The 17,668-nt window shown below is 39.9% G+C and overlaps 1 protein-coding gene across 4 annotated transcripts in view; it reads left to right on the forward strand.

Moving 5' to 3' along the window:
• Positions 1-17,668, forward strand: part of fam13b (family with sequence similarity 13 member B) — a 96,166-nt gene that overhangs the window by 9,051 nt on the left and 69,447 nt on the right. For 3 of the 4 annotated variants that reach the window (XM_030061546.1, XM_030061549.1, XM_030061548.1), the window contains exon 2: positions 14,583-14,734. The gene's annotated coding sequence lies outside the window, so the exon portion shown is untranslated. The remainder of the gene's footprint in view (positions 1-14,582; positions 14,735-17,668) is intronic. The other variant, XM_030061547.1, reaches the window with a different exon arrangement.

Here is a 17,668-nt window from a genome sequence, read left to right on the forward strand (position 1 = left end):
CCTCACCAAAATAAAGGTGAATATAAAGGAAGATGGGAATAGAATACAAAAATGTTCACTCTTGGTTGCATAGTTAATTAAAGCATGTCCTGTGCAGTGAAGATGTGGTTTCTCATCCAGCACATCACAATTTCACCGTCTCAGTCTTGTCATTCCCTTATTTTTCACTGCCTTTTCTCTGTCTCTCTTCATTTGACGCAATATAATATAAAAGAAATTCCTTAAATGGGATCCCTACTTTTCCTTTTTTTTTCATAATAAACGAAGGGAAGGTTCCACTCACTTGGCTTGGGCGGGAGATAACAAGTCCCCTAAAGACATGTGCTTATTAATTTATCACTGACAGGGCAGCCTGGGAAGAGCAGCTAAACTAGGCCAGGGCAGTGTGCTGCAGCTGCTGCTACTACTGATTCAAGGGCAAGACTCACTTTACTTCCTCTTCTGTCTCTCTTACACTGTCTTTCTTTGTCATCTTGCCGTTTTATCTGTCATCTCCTACTGTATCCCTGCTGCTTTTAATCTCTGTTTTTCCTTTTGTAGCTGTCTTTCAAACCCTCTTCTTTCTCCATGCCTCATCCTAGTTTCTCTCTCCACCTCTCCTCTTCTGCCATCCCAACAAGACCCACTGATATCTGCTTACTAGCCCTGCTTTTTCAAATTTAAACAAAACTTGACCAGCTATTTCCCTACTGTGTTTCTTGTTGCCATGTTCTGTGTTAAGTCCATTAGAAATTGATTTATTTGAGGTAGCAAAGGCAACTGATGAGCAACAAATGACAGAGCACTAATGATGTTAAAGATAAACCAGTGCATTGTGCACTCAGTGAAAACAGACCGACAAATAGATAGCCAGATGGAAAGCTTACAGGCAAATGGGTAGACAGACAGAGAGCCAAATAAGTAGATAAATAGACAGAGCTATAAATAGTTCAACACACAAGTCAAAATGGTTGGTGGACAGCAAAGGTAAATATACAGACAGACAAATTAGCAGATGGCCAAATAGCTAAAGAGTTATTCAAATAAATAGGTAGAGAAACAAATAAATAGGTATACAGACAGATAACTGGGTAGAGACATGAACATGTGAATTAAAATAAGGTTCATAGGGTAAGCACTGAGACAGTGAGGTGAAAGTGCTCTTTATTTGCTGTTGGCAGATATGAGGCAAAAGATGAGGCTGCCAGCTTTTTGATATTTGGAAGTTTATTGATCCCCAGTATAAAAGACCAACTTTAACTCAGTCTCTCAGTGTTTTGCCACTTGACACCACATCACATGACATGTTGTTGACCTTAGTTGGAGTCAGGGTCACTATCTGCCCTCACCTCTGGCTCACAGGTGCAAGTCAGTCTGCAAGGCTGAATGTCTAGTGACAGACAGTATGATATGCGCACAAACACGTTTTAGGTTAAGTTGAGTAACACCTGTCCTCAAGACGTGTGTGTGTGTGTGTGTGTGTGTCTGTTTGTTAACATTCCTCTCCTTTCTGTTGATAGGCGTCAAAATGAAGCACAACGAAATATGTTGCCATGGTGGCTAAATTGGGCTAGTTAGGCAAGAGACGACTAATTGTTGACATAGTGGGCTCTATTTTCCCGGCGCAGCGCAGGGTGGCGCAGTGAGGCGCACCCCGCGCAAAGCTATTTTCGACCAGCGCAACCCGTGGGGCGCACAGTTTCTTATTTTCCCAGACCTAGGTGCGCCGAGATGGGAGTGGCGGCGCAGCGGGGGGAGGTGCCGACAGATTCAACCTGGCGCAGTGACATTTTCGTGCCAAAAAGCTTCGCCGAGGTGCGCCAAAAGCTCGCCTCCTGAAACCACGTCTACTTTCGGCGCAAGGCGCAGCGGGGCGGCGCAGTGGAATTTTGGCTGGCAGGCGGGCAGTGCGCACACGTCTCCAAAACCTCACAGATTGTCAGGCACAGTAACAATGCAATAAATAACCACAAAAAACACAATTCAGTGCTATAATCTCAATCAGCACATAAATGTATCTCCATATCGACTGTCCCGACACAACTGATGTCAGATCAAAGGAGACTGGCACCGTTTGGCAGCGTCATGGAAACCCAACCTGATCACCTGTCAGTCAAACAATGTGTCCAGTATGGTGATGTCTTTTTTTCCGGTCATGGTGTCTGGCGCTGCTCCTGTTAACTACACAGTTCTTCTTCCATATATATAAATATTCCACACTGGGTTTCCGTTATCCGGTAATCACCGGACTATGACTGGTAGCCTAAAATCAGCCAAAGTCCGGTAATTTTTAAATGCCCGGTGAAAATATTCCCTCTAAGCACAATTTGAATTTTATTAAAACAGTCAATTTTCACGTAATTTTATTTATTTATTTTAAAAAAAAAAATAGCCTGCGTGATCCCTGTCTCCAATGTACCAGAGAGAGAGAGAGAGAGAGAGGTTTTTCTCTGCAGAACCGGATCAAAACAGCGCAGCAAAGTTGCCTCGGGGAGAACAAGGTCACAAGACTGATGCGCATTGCAAGTTGCGGAGAGACACTTGAGACTTTCGATTTTAATTCAGCTGCTGAATTTAGTTTTTATTGCATCTATTTGATTTCAAGTTGGCAGCACACAGCGTTATTAAAATGGTATGAGCCAGTTTTTTTGTTTGCAAATTGTAGTTGCATTTGTTTGCAATTGTATGCAATGTTCATGTTAAAAGAGCACAGGCTTGTGCAATATTTATTTATTTATTTATTTATTTATTTTAGACGTTACGCACTTGAGACAATTGACGGCACTCATTTTATTTGATATAGCCTACCTTTCAATAAAAATATTACGCTATAAATTGACATGCCTTGATGTCATTCTTATGTAGCCTGCATATAATTTTAAGCTCAATAAATTCAGATAATATTTGACCGGAATTTCAAACATTTGTCCGGTAAATTGAAAACCTGCCGGTCATATTGTCCGGTGCCAATTTTTTTTCTAGGGGAAACCCTGATTCCACACAAATCGAAAATGTAAAATGCATCGGTTCCTTGCCAGACTCTGGGCGTTTAGAACAGCAAATGTAAAAGATTTCATGAACCGGATTTTGTTTTAATCTCTAGTATGTCGTTGCATCAGTAAGTGACGGGAGTCAAAAGATGCAAAACAAACATGTATGAATACTGCGAGGATTATACTTTGATGTAAAAACATTCATTAAAAATGGGGGCTTCACAGTTAAATTTATATTTGCTTGTAAAAATCAATAACTTTAACAGACGGTGACAGAGCTGGAAAAAAGAGAGATGCGAGGCAGCTAGGTAATGGAAAGACAGGGGACTCAGGAAGACGAATTTAAGGATAGATGCATGGATGGATGGATGGATGGATGGACAGATGGATGGCAGGTACCTCCAGCGACATTCCAGCAGCCAAGACTGGCCTCACTGTGTGTGTGTCACGGCTGCTCTCTTTCTCCATGTCAATTGTGTGAACGTTCATTACGCCTTCGCGCAGCGCATTTTAAAGGTGAGGACAGGGGCTCATTTGATTGGTTTAAAGTGAATCGGCTGTGTCAAACCCACTCCACGCCTTCTCTCCTCCCTTGCGCCGGTAGGAGGAACGGCGTAGTAGTTGCGCCAAGGCGCACGGCGTGCCAAAATAGCAAAATCCACTTGGCCACTCCCAGTTGGCGCAGCGCAGCTGCGCTGCGCCTCCGCCTCGCCTGGTCTGCGAAAATAGAGCCCAGTATGTTTTATATCATATTGTAACTATTGTATAATGTCAAAACTTTTTATGCAGCATTTTATAGATTTACATTGGATGTCAAACAAAAGAGGAGATGGATTTGTCAAGTGTATGATAGGAAAATAGCCAAGTCTTTGATCTCCACGAGGATGATACTTGTGTATTAGTGGTTTTAATGCCCTTAAAGTCTGTAAGTGGGAATGTAATTGTTAAATCTTGTGAGATACAGGAAAGCTAACGCAGTGCATTGAATAGTTACATTATATTTTCTTAATTTATGCTGTTTTATCTAATCTCCAGTGCATCTGACTCTGTAAACAAAATAACATTGAAACTGGGAAAGGTTATATATTTCTACAATATAATGTGAATTAGGGTAATATGTGGCTAGAAAAAAATTCTTGGTTGTTGAATTTTATTTATTTATTTAATCATTTATTTATGTTACATTAAGTGAGCCATAAAGTTTATTTCAGACTCTGGCCCTGTATCACTGGAGTCCACTTTGGGACATATTGGGCAGCATTGTTGTTATTACTGATTTTTACTGATTTATTAATGATTTTTCTCCCTGTTTTTCACATTACATACAAGCGTTTGTTACTCTGTGCATAGTTTGTAGTTGCTTGTGTGTATGTTCTGCTCTTTGTGCATGTGATTTGGGTGTCAGAAGTAAAAACAAGAAAATAAGGCAGTGTGTGTGAAGAATGGAGGCGATTACCTCACACACTATGCACACATACACCTAGACACACAGACGCACACACAGAAATACCAGGCATTTGTTTCCTCTCTGGTGGTTTTGAGGCGATTGAGGGCAGAGGGTAGAGTTCACTGGGTTCCTTCCCGCAGATCAGAGGTGTTTCCCTGCTCATTTGACTCCTGGGAGTTCAAGGATTTTCTCTTGTTCTAGCGTACATACACCTTCCTTTAAGTAAGGATTGCTTCTTCTCATTTGTCTTTTTTCCTATTTTTTTTTTTTTTTTTTGAGCCTGAATATTTTTAGGTTTCAACAGAGTAATCCCATCTATTTAAATTCCTGCTGGATTTCTGCTGTCCTGCCTTTCTCCTTATCACTTCCTGCTTCCCTGCTGGCTTTTGACTGTCTCTTGCTTTGAAACAGGCAGAGACGAAACACTGCAGAGTTTGACAGGCGAGACCCATGTTTTATTTAAAGGAGAATTTTTAGACTTGAAGGATTTTATAGCATGATGCAAGTAAGAGGAAATTTACTAATTTATTCATACCTTCTTTTGAATATTTTACCATCGTTTTGGTCATGCACTTTGTTTTGATAGAGCTATACAGAGCAATATATTTTGGCAGACCTCACATTGATCATACCAGGGTTTTAGTTCGCATGTGATACAAATAGAATTGTTAGTAATAAATATAAATGTGCAGTTCCAGTTGTACTGATCATTGGTACTCCTGTCTGTGTTGATTGTTTCAGTTATTTAACATCAGGAATGGGATTGTTCCATTGAAACTTTATTTTTCAGGACTTGAAGGTTTGTTTTTCTTGACATTCCTGCAGAGATTTCCAGCTCAATATATTCTTGTTTCCCTGCAAAATTTACTTATTTTTCTGCATTTCTACATTTGTGGGCATTTTGCTGTTAACCATGTTGACCTAAAATGAGTGGGCAAGTAGCTCAGCATCTTGTTAACGTACAGTCAAACAGGTTACATGGCTGTCATAGACATCAAAGGGGAAACCTGTATAGAAATAGTCTCTTGTGCTTTTTTTCGTCGTGTTGTGTCCAAGTGCAGGTTTTAGACTTGAACTGAAATGTAACTCTTTTAAATTGCCTGCTGCATTGTGGAAGGCATGTTGTTGAAAATTTAAAACTAAAATAAGACTTAAAGAGGTTGTCCATTCTAACAATTGACCTAAGAGGCCTATTTTATTATTTGATGTCTGATGTCTGATGTTTGATTGATGTCTGTCTATCAAGCTACTCTGAACGGAGTTGCATAAATCTTTGTAGAAATGTTGTCCCTTATCCATGGACGAGTTGGAAACACCAGTTGGCCAAAAGACACAAGGGCAATTAGAACCGTGACGATAACTATGTGGATTTAAACATAGAAGTAGTTTCGACTCCAGTGTAAAAACACCACCATTAAAACAATATTAAAAGACTTAAAATGAGTTAAATCAGGGTGCACCCTGGTAACTCACCGGTTAAATGCGTGCACCGTGTGTTCAGGCTCAGTCTTGATTGACTGCATGTCATCCCCTCTCTCTCTCCCCTGCCCTTCCTGTCCCTCTCTTCTGTGACTGTCAAATAAAGTAGAAATGGCAAAAAAAAAATCTTTTAAAAAATGTGGTTAATTATGGCGGTTTTCATGATATAAAATAAAATGAATGGAGGCAAATGGCTACTCTGCTGAGTGCACCTTCCATCTCAGATCCATGTAGTTGCTGCATTAGTAACATAACCACTGCACATCGTTCAGTTGATTTTAATGTGTGTGTATATGTATCAGATCCATTCAGCTGATGGAATGGAGACATAGGCTACCACATTATTGGATGAAGGAAAATACTGGATCTGCCTTCTTGGTGGAGGTCTGTGTTCTATTGAGCAAATTTTTTAGTGTCCTTAAGGTTTTTAAATCTTTTTAAGTCTCTGGCACTCCCTCAGCTCTCAGTTGCTGCGCTTTAGCTCCGCCAAGGAGGTAATGTAATCATCCTGTCTCTCTGTCTGTTTGTCCGTTCCCAAGATATCTCAGAAAGTTCTGAACGGATTTACAGTTTCTGCAAAAAAAAAAAAAGTCACATCTACTTTTTGTACCTGCACTTCTGTTGCATGTTTTAAAAATACATTATGTGAACAAAAGTATTGTCACACACCTCGTAATCACTACATATAGGTGTTTCATTCAGTCCCATTGCCACAGGTGTATAAAATCAAGCAGGTAGCCATGCAATCTGCTTTTGTAAACATTTGTGAAAGAACGGGTTGTTCTTAAGAGCTCACTAAGTTTGAGCATGGCACTGTAGTAGTAATGTAGTAGGATGCCACCATTGCAGCAACTCAGTTTGTGAAATCCCTTCCCTCCTAGATATTCCTCGACAAACTGTAAGTGGTATGATTGCACAGTGGAAGCGTTTACGAACCACAGTAACTTAGCCACTAAGTGGCAGACCACATAAAGTTACGGAGCGGGGTGCTGAGTGCTGAGGTGCACAGTGCGTAAAAGTCATCAATGCTCTGCTGACTCAATAACTGCAGAGCTCCAAACCTCCTCTGGCATTAACATCAGCACAAATCCTGCGCTGGGAGCTTCATGGCATGGGTTTCCATGGTCAAGCAGCTGCATGCAAGCCTTATATCAGCAAGCACAATGCCAAGCGTGGGATAGAGCAGTGTAAAGCACACCACCACTGGACTCTGCAGTGGTGGAAATGTGTTCTGTGGAGTGATGAATCATGCTTCTCTATCTGGCAGTCAGATGGATGAGTCTGGGTTTGGTAAATGCCAGGAAAACGTTCCCTGCCTGACTGCATTGTGCCGACTGTAAAGTTTGGTGGAGGAGGGATAATGCTTTCGACTCGTTTTTCGGGGTCAGCCTCGGCCCTTTAGTTCCAGTGAAGGGAAATCTTAATGCTTCAGCTTACCAAGACAACAGTTCTACAACAATTCTTGAACAATTCTATGCTTCCAACTTTGATCAAGATGTGATCTAGATTGAAACTGTAAAAACCCTTTTTCCTTTTGTGGTTGATTTGAAAATATCTGCTGTGCATCACATGATGTTGAAAATCAGAATTGGGACATTTAAAAGTGCAGTGTGAATGTAGCCCAAGTCTTGCTTTGTTCTTGAGTTGTCTCTCAGCCATCTCCGTCTCTCTCTGTCTCATTCTCAAATTCTCTGTTGGCCTCTTTCCCTGCCGGTTCTCTAGTTTTCTCTCTCTGTTCTCTTTCTTTCTCTTTCTTTCTCTCTCTGTCTTGCTTTCCCCTCGGCCTCCTCTCTTTTCCCCTCCAACAATGTCCCTCATTGTAGACCAAAAGGTTGTCACGCATGATATGCGGGATTAAGACACACCAAGAGACAGAGAGAAAGAAACACAGACCCATTCTAGACTGTTCCATTACTGACCAAATCCGCTGCTACAGAAGCCTTTTAGGGTCAGTTTTCATCCCAGGCTGGGCAACAGTTTGGGAACACAGAGTTCCCAACTTCCCTGGTCTCAGTGTCCCTTTCTGTCTTTGTGTCTGTTTGTAGTAGCTCAAATGAGTTGTTTGTGGTACTAACACTTTCAGGGTTAGGGGTTCAGTTCTCACCAGGGCCTTCCACACTTAAGATGTGTGCACTTTTGGTACTGTAAAATGCTTTGGATAAAAACATCCACCATATGGTATATACTGGTGGCATATAAAAGTCAGGGGAATAAGTGATCTCCTGGTGTTGAGGGTCAGTCTGTCAGAGCTGTTATTGAGAGTCATCCTGTTTGTTTCCTGTTGCCCTCTCCCCTAGTATTTGTTAGTATTAATTGACAAAGAGATGCCATTAAAAATAACCTGAAAAGCACAGCAGTCTAAGGTGGATCAGTCATGTCATTTCTTTTTTCTCATTACAGAAGTTGCCTGAGTTCCACTACTGGGTCCATAGAGGGTTTACTCACTGTTGCCACTGATGGTTTTGCATTATATCAGTTATTTACTCTTTGTGTTCAGATAGACTTATTAGTCTGTTAAGCTCCATTTTTCACTGTTGTGTTAGTCAGTTCTGTTAATAATGTCTGGTCACAGGCAGTTGTGAAAGACCTATAATCAAGTTTTAAGGCTTGCACTGAAAACTTTGTTCCTGTTTGACATCAGAAAGAATTGTATATTGTGATTTTAACTTTCCTAAGTAGTAATTGTAGAATTTAGTGATATTGAATCATTGAACTAGGTTACATTCTTTGTAATGCCTGCTGTACTTGGAAAAACTCAATATGTTGATAAATAATCAAAAAACTGCAACAAATCTATTTAGCTCCTTGAAATGTTATCAATATCATTGCATATCTAGAAATATAGAGTTGTCAGGTTTACCATATTTAGCCATAATTGTGCATTCCCACACTGAGTACAGTAAACTGTCTGTGTGTCTGGTCTGCAGTTCAGTCATGTTTGGTTTGATTCAGATGTGAGGGTCCAAACCCAACACATGAATTCCAGATCCAATAGTGGGATTTTCCCTGGCTTTTAAAGAGGCTTAGGTAGCAGCGATGCCAGTCCAGTTGGTTTTGGATGGGATAGAGGCTGAAGAATGCTGTAAGAACACTCAGTAACCTTTACGAACAATCATAACACCATTGAAACCCCCTTTCCGTAACCCAAATAAAGTAAAATCTTTGGAATCCAGTCATAGTCCCTCAGCCAGAAACAAACACAAAATATTTTGGATAGTCTCCCTTTGTTTCTGGTTTTGGTCAGAAAAAAATACTTATCTGGGCTGCTTAAGAGTTCAATAAGGAGGCAAAATGATATTATGCCGATACAAGCAGATTCAGTACAGTAGGCCAGCATTGGCAGATGATAGCTTTGCTGGGGTGTCTTGGGCAGTGAATGAATCAACTTTGGTTGGTTTGGATGTATTATCCATTATTTCACAGAAATAAAATTAATGTTGTCCCAAAAAGGCCATATAAAAATAATACACAGATCTTGCCTGGCTTCACTGAAAAGGATTAATGCAAAAGTCCCTAAAAGGGCACATGAGAATAGTGAACAACTCTCTAGGTGTAGGCTAGTTGGGCCAAAACAGCTCAGTTAGATTTAGTTGAACTCTTGTGTTTTTTAGTATTAGAAGGATACAGACTAAAGGCCTGGTTATACCAAGATTGGCCAAGCAAAATATGTTCACAGTTTGTAGCAAAACTCTAAATGATACAAAGATTTTTGCCTGTGTAGTGCCTAGTGGTGGACTTCTGAATCAGCTGGCCAGTAAAGGTAGGATAGGTTATCATTCATTGCTAGCTAATCACATTGAACGTTAGACACAACCAAAAGAAACCTTTGGATAGCACTCTGATAAAACACAGAGATAACCACTGCAGAAATGTTTTGATTTCTATCAAGTGTGGGCCTGTAAAGCCCTTTGATACTGTAAACACTGACTGAGAGCTATAAATAAACTTGAACTTGACCTAGAAGGGGTTAGTCCCACCTACTCTTTTCAGTTAAGCAGAAATAAGTCATACAAATTTGCAGCCAGTTGGCACGCACTATGCCCAGCCTGGTAGACTGGATAGAGTATGGTGTTAACACTGCAGGGGCTCAGTCCGCTACAAGAAATTTATACATGCATAATTTTAGAATGTGCTTTGGATGAAAATGTTGCATATGTTGTATTATATGAAGATAGCTTTCTTGCTCTACATGTTTGTTCTGTACTCCGTGATTAAATAAGTAGGTAGCTTGTTAGTTAACATCAGCTACTGAGAAGGGTTACCAAGGAAACATGGCTGCTCATGAAAGCAGCTGTCAGTCTCTACTGCCTTTCAAAGACACACAACAGTGACTTTATTTAGGTATTTTAGTGCATTTTTAAGGGTTTGGGGTTAAAAAAATACTGTAAAAACATATTAAATGATAAGCACGCCATATCTTTTGTTTTGAAGCACAACATAAAAACTTTTCTAAGTTTCTGTACTCTATTAATCACTGCTCCTTTGGTTGTTAGGACAGATTGTTTCTGCATTATATTATCATACGATGGTGAGATGGCATGGTGTGCGGCTGTAGAGGAAACAGTTTGGGAGGATTGTTGTAGTGGTGAAAACGATTCCCACCAGAAGTATTGGCCCTCTTTTGATGTGGAATTGAATCCCATGAGAAAGAACAGTGTCATTGGTTTTTTCCTCTTTATTCACTCATATTCCTCATCTCATGATAACCTTACAATAATAAGTGAGTCTTTGAACTGAATGTACGATCATTGACAAATTCACTGCACTTACATTTTGGAGTAGTTGAATTGTAAATTACTTTTCCTCCAACACTTTTCTCCATGGAATTTGATTATAGTGCCAAGCAATCACTGCCAGAACTCTCATAATATTTATGGACTACAACTGTATTTGTTACATGGCCACATGAGCTTGTTGAACATTGTTTAAGGCAATTGAGGTCATGATGATTTGAATGGTGCAGCTCTTTATTACGGTTCCATTACTATGTTTTTTAAGACTTGTACTGATTCTGATATGTTTTTATCAAATCTGCTGCTAGCTGTTATTTTGAGCTAATATTTAATGTCTTTAAATTTGAAAATAATTGTGGAAAAATGAGCAGACAAACTATTGTATGAGTAAATCTCTTTTTAGTTAAGTGTTTGAATAAACAAAATGAGCATAGAAAATACTAAAAATGCAAAATGAAAAGATGAGCGATACATCCAAAAATATTTTAAAATTTCCTCAAAAAAGACAATAACCTCTTTCAGAAAGGGAAGACATGGACATACTGATATCTGAAATTTTTTAAAAAAAAAAGGAGCTATTAACCTGATACATTATTGAAGTGAAAAATCACTCTAACACTGCTGTTTTTACAAAGATAGGTGGCTGTGAATAAAACTAGGAGCATTATGTAAGAAAGGTGAAATCAAATGGTAGGGAACAAAGGGCTAAGCATGCAAGATGGGTCACTAACAGACTGCATCACGTAAGCTTTGTAGCCACTGTGTTCAATTAGTGCCCAGTGGGATAGTTAGGCAGTGACGCCCTTAGATTAGGAGTTTAAAAAGCCCACTCTGCTAAAAGAGAGTAGACTTGTGCTAAAGGTAGCAAGCCAGTGAGACCGACTTGGGCAGATAGAAGAGAAGCAGACAGACAAGAGAGACACAGATAGAAAGACTGATGGAAAATATAGATGAGAGCGTTTTGGAAAGTCCCTGCAATATTTTCCAATCTTAAAGCCATGACTGTTATTGTTCCTCCTCTTCTTTTCTCCTCCACTCTCCCTGACGTGGAGGTGATGCAGACCGCCTATGTAGGTTGGATGGCTTGCGTAACACAGAGCGGAAGGTTGAACGAAAGGAAGGAAGGTAGCAAGGGGGGCAAGAGGATAGAAGAAAAATGGAGGAAAGAAAAGGAGACAGAATACTGCAGAGAACTGAGGAATGAGAGAGATAGAGTTCTTCCAGAAACACTGAAAGCGGAAAACAGAGGTGAAGTGAGCAGGAGAGAGGTGGCAAAAAGAGGCTTAGTGATGCTGGAAGAAGTTTAATTTCCATGGAGATGATAAATTATAAACCATGCTTGGGGCTTTGGGAAGCAGAGCCCCAGTCTGTAGCAAGTGTTCCTGGAGAATAGCGATGTTGAATATATCAAATCTGGGCCAGTCTGCAGGCTGTGTGTGCTGAAGAGCCTATCTTGTTTCCACAATATTGATGATTTGAATCCATCTTACTACAGTTGTTGTGTTATGTGCTTTGCCTTTAGAGAATCTCCACTAGCGTGTGAGATTATTTCCTTGAAAGACTTGTTCATTGCACCTTTCAAATGCAACTGTCCCCTCTGCTTACACGAAGGTTGGTCACTTAGCATTCTACCAGTTGCTGTTCTTCTCTCAGTATTTTTTCTTTTATCACTGTGTCCCTCACTTGTCTCCTCTCTCACTTTCTTTTGCTGCTTCATCTCTCTTTCCAGGCTGTTTGTTTTTCACTTTCTTGCACTGGCTCACTCTATCTAAAATGTAGAGCTTTGTTTTTTTTGAAGCTGGAAAAAATCCATTCAGCTGAGTATGACTGTTATTTTTCACTGTACTATTATGCTATTCATTTTGACATGATGTTTTATATGATTTCTACATCTTAGTCCACGGTGTTAAGTGGACATTTGTGCTACTTCTTTTTAATGTGAATTTTGAAAGAATTTTTTATGAGTCAGTTTGTCACCCTGTTTATCATAGGTTGTATTTAATGCTAATTTATACATTTTCAGTTTTTTTCTGCAGGGTTTTGCAAGGTATTGTGATGCAAATCGTATTGTGACCCCATCATTGTCATATTTATTGTGTCGCTAGATCCTTGCCAATACCCAGCTCTGGTATTTTTTAATATTTTACCAAATAATCATTTTTATGTCTGAAGCATCTAACTGTGCCCTAATAGTGCCAAAGCACTCTCTTTCTCTCTTTCACACACACACACACACACACACACACACACACACACACACACACACACACGCTTGGTAGTTAGGCGATGTCGTCTCAGATGACTGGTTTATTTTGAACGGGGGCATCACTTGGTTTCTGGCAAGCTTATTACAATCACATGTACAGTACATACATATAGCAGCACACAGGCATGCAAGCACACACGCACGCATGCACACACACAAATACACACTCACACTCTTAAGTGGAGGCACTTAGTAACAGGCATGCGACATACACACACACACACACACACCAAGAACACATACAGACTCAAAGTGACAGTTTGCACACATCCACCCACACATAGGCATGCAGGGACATGCCTCACGCACACACACACACACACACACACACACACACACACACACACACACGCATACACACACACATAGAGCATTCTAGCCCCAGTCTGTGTCACTTAAATTACTGCGTTGTGTCCTCACCGCCAGCAGACTTGTGGACAGCCTGACATCTCAAGCCTCGAGCTAGAAAAGGAGCGAGGAAGATGGAATTAAGGAGGAGGGTAGAAGTCCATATAAAGATAGAATTCAGCACAAGGAGAGGGGAGAGGGCACAAAAATGAGAGTGGTTTTACAGAATAGATGAGAGAAAGAGGGGAGAAAATTACCTTTGTCCAAAAGAGTTTAGTCAAAACACAAACCTAGAGAGGGACAGGAGAGGAGAGGAGAGGACAGCCCCAGCAGCAGAATGAAACTGGCTTTAGCTTCCCTTTTATAACACTCATAATGCTTTTATCTGATTTTGAATGCCATAGTGTGGAGGCTGGCATGTGTACTGCTGTGTCCCAGTTTGGTTGTTTAGTCCAGTAGAAGCAAAGTAGGGTGTTGGGTTATTCTTACACAGGCTCCAGTATGATTTTGGCTTTATTTTCTACAATCAATGTGAGGCTGAATGTACTACTTACAGTCCTCCACTAAAAAACTTGGTCATGCCCATGGAGCAGAGTCTTAAAATGTGGTGCTCTTTGGTCTAATGCACTGAATTGTTATGAGTCAAGGTGGTTCTTGAAATGACAAATATTTGGGAGCTCTTTCACGCATTGTTGTGCTATAATCGTGTGCATGAACTTCTGTGTTGTTCAATTTCTTGCCCTAGTTTTATAATACAGTGAACTGCAGCCATTTTGTGACCAGGTAATTTGCATTTAGTTTGTAAGTGTTTGCTAAAGCATTTGCATTACCTCCTCCTTTTGCATTTGATTTTAATTAATTGCATTGCATTTGTCTTCACTTGGTTTTACCCAAGTAAAAAAAATCGGTCAGTAGCCATTATTAGAAAGTAGGAAGTTACAGTTAAAGCTCTTTCCTTTGTCTGTTTTACTCATGTACTCATGGTGACACTGCTCATTCTAACGAGCCACTTCTGCATTTTATTCCAAACAAATATTACTAATTGTGTGTGTGTGTTTAGAGCAGCAAGTGTAAAGGCTTTCATGAACTGGCCGTAGGTTGAATCACTGCTGTGTTATATGAATTGGCAATGCAGAGTAGCAAAACACACACTTATTTATATGCTATGAATTCTTACTTTAACGCTTCTTATTTAATTGTCCCCTTTCTTGCCCTCCTCTCATTTTCTACCTTTCGTCTTTCGTCTCCCTCTCTCTCTCTCCTCCTTCCTCTCTCTCTCTCTCTCTCTCTCTCTCTCTCTCTCTGTCGTTCTTTCTTTCTTTCCTCCTCTCTCTCAGTGTAGCTACAGAGGAATCCTGCAAGAGGATTAGCGGTCCGTCAATGAGGAACTACCGGCTCATCTTCTGCCACAACCTGAAGCAGCCATAGATGGTTCACTGGTTCACTGGCCAGGGGAGGAGAGGATAACACACACTTTCACTGCTACACGGTGGGTAAACACACACGTTTTCCCATCTGCACACCAGGCAAACAAATGGCAACACACAGAAAGCCAGTTAGGGTGCTCGTGCTCTGGTGATCATCAAGTTTTATAATGATGCTTAGTGTCTCACAAATAATTTCAGTTAGTAATTTAATTGACTTTTGAGTAATGAACTGAGCACATAGCAATAAACAAATAGGTCACAATATTAAAAAATAAAGAATGTGCTAATCATAGAAGCCATATACGTCTTTCGAACAAAATACATGTTGCACACTGTACTACATAATAATGGAAACATAAGACCAAGGGGAAAATTGTTGCTTAACTTGAAGCAGTTGATGTGTGTTCACCTTTGGTGCAAAACATAACCAAGTCAATGCCTGTGTTATCTTTGAAATAGGACAGTATAAAAAAAATGTAGCCATAGCCATTACACAAGTTTGTAATACATGACTGGCATGTTTGCGCATGATTGGCACATTAAATGAAAAGAGTTCATCAGTCATTGTGAACTGACCGCATTAGATTCTTGGAATATGTTTTTACACACCCTTGTCTTATATCTTATGCCTTGCAGTTCAATATAATATTATATTATATAAAATAGGAGATAAATAGAGTGGATGACATTTGCGTTATGTCAAATATGCATACATGTATAATAATCTCAGTACATGAAATTCTTTTTGGAAAGAATTTTTATGCACACATACTCATCCACTCTGTTCTCATTCCTCCAACCCACAGTCAGCACACACAGTTTCTGTGAAGTGTTTGTCTAAAACGTGTGTTTTAGCTTCGCGGACCGGTAGCTGTCAATATGTTTGTATCACACATCTTGTACATAACTACAGAGGCACAGTGAATGCTATCATGTCATCCACAGATATTTCCAATATTTTGTGTCCAGTAACTTTGTGTGCCTCATCAATCTGTTGTTCAGAAGCCAGTGACAGAATATATATTTTTACCAGTGTAATGGCTTTATTTTTGAACTTTTCTATTTAAGAGGAAAATTCTGAGGGTGAAAACAAAAAGGTGATTTGGGTCATGCAAAATAATTGTGGATGGCTTCCAAAAAAGTGATTGCTCAATTACTGAGTCACCATAGAACGTACACCAACCAGTTCAGTGCCACACTAGGAAGACTAGATATACTCGCTCATGCACACACACTCACTCATACAAAGCTTGCTTTACATTAATTTATTGCGTCAACATGGACTACATGCTGGCTAATGTACACAAACTCACCATCGCACTCAAATTTTTGCTGTCCCACAGTGCGGTAACGCATTAACATACAATACATGCACACTTTCACTGTAGCAGACACACGTTGACACATAATCTCTCTGTTTGAGCAAAGTGCTATATATAAGGTACTTTCATAGTTGACAGTTTCACAGTTGGTCAGAATTTAACACATGGAAATCCTGTTGCGTCACTTCACTGTCATTTTTAAACAAGCTGAACAACTGGGCATCTACAAATTTCCACACTAGTGACCTCAGTAAACATCAGTCACACACAGACACACCTGAAAATGCATGCACAAACACCTGTTCACACACTCTGACTGCCTTACATTGATGTTATATAACAAACTGACCCTCAGTACAACTGGACAGACTCCACACAACCCGTTTTCAACTGGTTTTCATGTTAGTGAGAAGAGACGAAAACAAGAGAGAAAAACTTTGCACAGGTTTACCATTGGCCTTCGAGAGTAGTCAAGTGTGTATGTGTGTGTAAGAGAGAGTTACAGATATTGCCAATATTTAAGCAATTTGGGGTGTGTATTTTGTTTTCCTGAAGGTGTTTTCTACCATGGTCCTTATTCTATTGATGGCAATAATTCCTGATCCCTGTGCTGTAATCTAGCCCAGTGTTACCCCTATATTCATTGTTAAGAAAAATGAGTGCACTGCTGGGGGGAAAAAAACACACACATCAAATTAAGCATTAAAATGTCGACAAATACTTTACAAATATTATAATTTCTATTAATTTTCAACATAGGTGCAACAAAAGCTCTCCAACAAGATTAATTTATTAATGTGCTCCATCTAAAACCAAAGACCCTAAACGTCTAAAATTCAGGCCAAAATATCTGCGTTCTGGTCTCTGTGGCCAAAAAAACCCAACCCATAGACATGCATGCGGTCATATGACCACCCCACCGCCCCAAAGCAGTCAACCAAGGGAAAACGCAAGCAATTTGTCACTCTGATTCTAATCTACCTTTAAAAAAGAATCTGGAATGCAGACATGGTTAATTTGTTTTAGTGTCTGATACTTACAACTGGGGAATGTGTTTTAAGGTGTTAGATTGAGCTCCTGGTAATGATTTGTGTTGTCATGATTGTTGCTGTCCAAGATTAATTGCAATCATTGACTCTGACTAGAGTAAATTTGTCACCAGAATCCTGAAACACCTGTAAACATCCACTGTAAAATGAAATGTGAAAATCTGAAATGTCCAGAAATCATTGTACCTAAATCTCGAGGTCTGAGAACTTGATTTTGGGGTTGTGGAACAGATTACGTCATCTGCCACTGTTTTCAGTCAGATTACTTGCCAACCCACTATTTTAAAGGTTTAACTTAGAGCAGAAATGATCCTTCTTCGTGGCTAGATTCTTGCCTCTTCCTTGCCTCTGCCTTTTCATTGGCTTTTAGAATCAGCTATAAGCCAGCTTGCTCGGTGCATGGGATTAATTAGTGATGACGAACACATAACAACCTTGGGGAGCAGGTAAGAGTGTATAGGAGCTGAGACAGAGGATATTGATGTCTCATTCCTTGACCCCTGCAAGGAACAGACAACTACTGGAAAATAAAATAATGAACTGGCTTATGTAATTAATAACTGTGGAGTACTGGCCTATCACCAATACTGAAACATGTTCATTATCTTTATAACATCCATGGTAG

Source organism: Myripristis murdjan, chromosome 10 (assembly GCF_902150065.1).
Source record: "Myripristis murdjan chromosome 10, fMyrMur1.1, whole genome shotgun sequence".
NCBI lineage: Eukaryota > Metazoa > Chordata > Actinopteri > Holocentriformes > Holocentridae > Myripristis > Myripristis murdjan.